Raw genomic sequence first — 5,435 nt, forward strand, 5'->3', positions numbered from 1 at the left:
TGCAAATCCGTTCAGACTGTTCCGCGTATTAATTTGATTAAACTTTTGTAACAGGTGGCAACTCTTCCTAAAAATTAGCCTATTTTCCACTGTAGGTCATAGGCTATCTGCTCGCAAAATATGATGCAAATCCATTCAGTCGTTTCCGCGTATTAAATTAATGAAACTTTTTTAACAGATGGCAACTCTTAATAAAAGTAGCCTATTTTCGAATCTAGGTCATAAGCTATCTGTGTGCAAATTTTCATCCAAATCTATTCAGTCGTTCCCGCATATTAAATAAATTAAACTTTTTTAACAGGTGGCAACTCTTATTAACCAATCTGGCCTATACGCTATCTGCGTACCAAATTTCATGCAAATCCGTTCAGTCGTTTCCGCGTGATGATTTCCCAAACATCCAAACATACAAACTTTCACATTTATAATATTAGTAAGATGTACGTCTTACAGTAGCCAAACAGTAGTTTCGCAATGACACGCGGTCCATAAAAATACGATGAAATATTAAACTGACGGTAATTTAGTATATTGAACGAAAATATTCGCCTGTTGTACGAATTAAAAAAAAATAAAATTCTGCATTTGTTCTATGTACGAAAGTATTAAGAAATTTGTACGAATACAGAATTGAAGATTTCGTAAATTTTAATACCATACGTAAATATTACGAATGCCTTCGTACAATATACAAAATTATTCGTACAGAGATTTGTTCAGTAATTTACGAATGTGTTTCGTAAAATAAACGTAAGATTTCGTAAATTGTACTGAAAAAAGGTTTTACGAAAGTCCTTTGGTTATATTTACGAATGGTTCGTAAAATCTTGTTTCGTTGTGAAAAATGTGTTCGTATTATGAACGAAAGTTTCCTATATTGTACAAAAACCAAGACTACGAAAGTTTTTCGTAGCACTTTTACAAAATTCTATTTTCAGTGTAGAAGCTACTAGTTATAAATAACTTCATGAAAGTTGTGCAGGAGCAAATGATGGCAGTGCAGAGCATGGTACAAGATTTGATTAAAAATCAAAATCTATTACTTGAAGTCATTTTAGCTAAACCATGAATATCTCGAAAATTTGTTTTTGGAAAGCGAAGGGGCTAACCCAGCATAAAAACGAACTAGAAACTTTCCTAGAGCGCACTCATATAGACGTTTTGCTTGTATCTGAAACACCTTACTCAATTTAATAACTTTCAAATTAATGGGTACAAATTCTATGATACTAAGCATCCACAAGGAAAATCCCGAGGTGGAACAGCACTTTTCATTCGTAACAGAATGAAGTACTATGAATTAGAATCGCAAAGTGATGAGTTCATTCATAATACAGCAATACACAATTGATGACCACTTGGGTGGCCTTACTATATCTGACATATACATACTGCCCCCCTCGTCATAACATAACGGAAAAACAATTTGATGACTTTTTCCTAAGGTTTGGCAGTAAGTTTATTATAGCAGGAGATTTCAATGCCAAAAATACATACTAGGTCTAGATTGATTACACCAAAGGGTAGAAATCTATATAAAGTAATCCAGAACAGAGGACTTGACGTCTTATCTACTGGTCAGCGAACGTATTGGCCATCTGACCCCCAAATACCCCATCTTATTGACTTTGGTGTAACAAAGGGTATTGCGCGAAGCATTATTTGATCTCTCTTCAGATCATTCTCCCTATCTCATAACATTATCAATGTATGAAGAAAAAGAAAAAAATCTTACAAATAAGCACATGAACTGGTTAAAATATTAAAAGTATGTCAGTTCGCACATTGACCCGCAAATTCTTATTCGGACCAAGAATGATATCGACAGGGCAGCTGAAAATCTCACTGATATAGTAGTTAAGGCCGCAGAAATAGCAACACCAAATCCTTTTATTAAACATCGCAGTTCTTACTGCCCTGGCCTGCACACCCCAAACATTCTTAACTTAATAAGTAAAAAGCGCAAATTAAGAAGGGAATGGCAAAAAATTCTCCATCAGCTTGAACAGGAGCTTAATACGTGTACAAAGGAATTACGTATTTTGTTGCAGACGGAAAAAGAAAGAAGTACGCAGTCGATCATCCAGTCCTTGCCTGCCCCGAAACAGACTAACTATTCCCTTTGGCGAACATTGAAGCAGGCGAAGAGCCCCGTTCTTCGAGAAGCACCATTACGTATTCAGGATAAAGCAAACACTTTCGCCTGTCATCTTTCACAAGTCTTTAGACCCAATGAAGGCGCTCATCCTTCCAATATTTCAATGCCCCCCAGTAGCCTTACCACAAATCCGTTTCGGCTTAAAAAGAAAGATTTAATTAACACCATTGTTCATGACATTCAGAAAAATAAAGCGCCTGGTTACGATAGGATTATAGGTGATAAAGGAGCTTCCACTAACTATCGTACGTTTTTTGTTACATATTTTTAATAACATACTTAAGTTGGGGCACTTCCCTGCAATACTGCACCGGCGTATTTTTAGATATCTCTCAAGCTTTTAACAAAGTCTGGCATGATGGCCTTATATAAAAACTAAAGGTTTCACTCCCTGCAAATACGCATGCAATTCTGGAAAGCTTTCTGCTGGTGAGAAACTTCAGAGTCAGGCAGAATTCCTTTAGAACGGGAAGTTACCCTATATATGCAGGTGTCCCTCAAGGCAGTGTTCTAGGATCCATATTGTACGTAATCACAAGTGTAGATTTGGCAACGGATGAAACTCTAACCATTTCAACGTTTGGTGATGACCAGCTATCCTCAGCAATAGTCCAGACCCTAAAGAGGCTTCTTACAAACTGCAAGAATATTTGAAAAAGTTAGAGCTATGGCTAGGTTCTTGGAGGATAAAGGTTAACGAACACTTAACATTTACTCTTAAGAAAGAAACTTGTCCAGCACTAAAAATAAACAACAAGGCTATACCACAAAAAGATAGTTCTGGAAAATTATTTTTTATTTTCATTTTAATTTCAACATGGGTTGATTAAAAAAAATACTGATAAAAATAAAATATTTCACACAAACAGGTTGAACTTTTGTCCGTATTTAGTTTGTAAGTCAAATATTAGTGGCATTGTGCTACTATGATAGCACGGCCGAGTAATCATAGACCACTTATGTACAGTAGTCGAAAAAATTATAGCAGCACCAAATTTTGACAAATTTTAAAATATCATTTTTGTTGTTATTTAATTTTGGTTAGTTTTTTATAGTTCATTCGTTAACAACATCCGTATAAATACAAGTGTAAAGTCAGTGTCACACAATTGGGTATTTGCCGAAATTTGGTGTAAATCGTCTCTCAATTGTGTGAATCCTTACTAATATTATAAATCCGAAAATGAGTTTATTTGTTTATCACGCTTTAACTACTCAACCGATCATCATGAAATTTTGTACTCTGATGCAGTGATGCCAGATTGTGTTTAATTTCCCTATTTGAGGGATATTTTGCAACAAAATTTATTAAAAGGGAAAAACGGAATATTTCAAATAAAAAAGGGATTTACTTTTAACACAGTTATCGATGCATAATTGATCAAAATTCAAGAATGTTCGACACTCTTAGGTAATTTATGGTCCTGAAAATGTGAAGTGGAGTGAAATGATGTATAATTAATAAACTATAAGGACAATTTTGAAAAATTTGTCACGTTAACCAATTCAAGCGCTGAGTAATAAATAATCTTTTCAATTGTAACTGGTGTTTCGTGTAAAAAACCGGAACAAATTATCTGATCAAATGTTAAATAGCACATGTATGTGCTTCAATTTTAAAGTCACCAAAAAATCATATACGCTTACACAATGCAAATAAATTGTGACAGTGATAGTTTTAAGAATTGCCAGTAAGTATACAACAATAAAAAACACAAATGTATGTATGTGTTATGAATGTAGTAGAAGTTTTTAAATTCTTTTAGGCCCTTAGTGAGTAATCTATCGACCTTTGAATTTCGAAAGAATATTATATGTGTGGCGTAGTGGTAAGCAGTGCGCGCTTCTACTCCGCAGTGCCTGGGTAGAATAAAATTATAGTTTAAAAAACTAAAACCTCGCTATCAGGGATGCCGTTTGGATCTAAATAGATCCAATTGGATACATTTTTAGACGAATTTTTACGGGATACTTATTTTTTCCGATCAGTACAAATGTGGATACTTTTTTAAATAGGCCAAAATTTTATATTTCCTATAAAGTTTTTTTCGTTCAAAAATCGATTTTCATTAAAGATGGTAGAAAGCATTACGTTTTCTGAACGTATAAGAATCGCTACTTAAGCGTGAAATTAAAGCATTTTATTTTTTGTGAACGAAGCAATGAACATATGAAGAGATCTCACCAAAATAGGTATAAGTGCAATTGCTTTAATTAGCTTAAAGGATGCTTTAAGCAAGATCTTAATATACATATCGTCGTTTAAAGTACAAAACCGCGTATCAACAAAAAGCAAAACCGCGTATGTGACGTTGCATAAATTATTTTCGAGAGAGTAAAAACACTTATATTTCAAAATGGTTCTCTTTTTTATAAAGCAATCGCATTTCTGGCTAGTATATTTCAGGACGAATGGATAAGGATTGAGCCAAGAGCTTGTGTGAGCAAATCCAATTTTTGGCAGCAAATGTCAGTTACGCGGTTTTGCAGAATGACGATACGCGGTTTTGTACTTTAAACGACGATATACATATGTATATAAAGTAAATTATACTCTTTCTGTAGTAATCTCTTTCATATCACATATTTTCATTTGTTAATTTAAAAAGAAAGATTTCAATGTAGTTGAAAAAACTAACTTTGATTTATTTAAGGAGACTTTTATGAATTTTATTGAAAAGACTTTAAATACACTTTAAAAATTTTTTGTTTATTTGCGCATATTAAGAGAGGTAACCAGTTTCCTCTTTTAATGTGTGCAAATTCGCACGCCGTGTAATAAAATTAATCATTGCCTGTTTACTCTTACATACTAAATTTGTCGCAAGAGAAAAATTACACATAACATGTTTAAAATAAAGTAATGTTTATTATTAGTAGGAAATGAATAGTCCACTTGCAAACAGCGTTATGTGATTTTATAATAGAAAGCCATAAATTTGAAAAAGCGACTACGACAACAAGTAACATTTAAATTGAATCTTTTTTATTATTACCTGAAAATTTGGATAAATAGGAGCCTTATAAAATTGTAACATAACATAACATGTCATAAGATAACATTAACAGTCTATACGACCTAAAGCAGCTTTCTAAGTACATCAGAAGATTGATACTTTTGAAAGTTCATAAATAGGTATGATAGCGACTTTTGGAAGAAGACTTAACATTTGATGCTATTTTTTCAGAATATAAAAAGATTTTGCACTCTGTTCTTAGTAGACATGAAACTACTTTAAATACTGGTACGTAATCCGCCAAAAACTAAGAATCGAAA

The sequence above is a fragment of the Rhagoletis pomonella genome, unplaced genomic scaffold (genome assembly GCF_013731165.1).
Source record: "Rhagoletis pomonella isolate Grant_MI unplaced genomic scaffold, Rhpom_1.0 Rhpom_scaffold_01250, whole genome shotgun sequence".
Lineage (NCBI taxonomy): Eukaryota > Metazoa > Arthropoda > Insecta > Diptera > Tephritidae > Rhagoletis > Rhagoletis pomonella.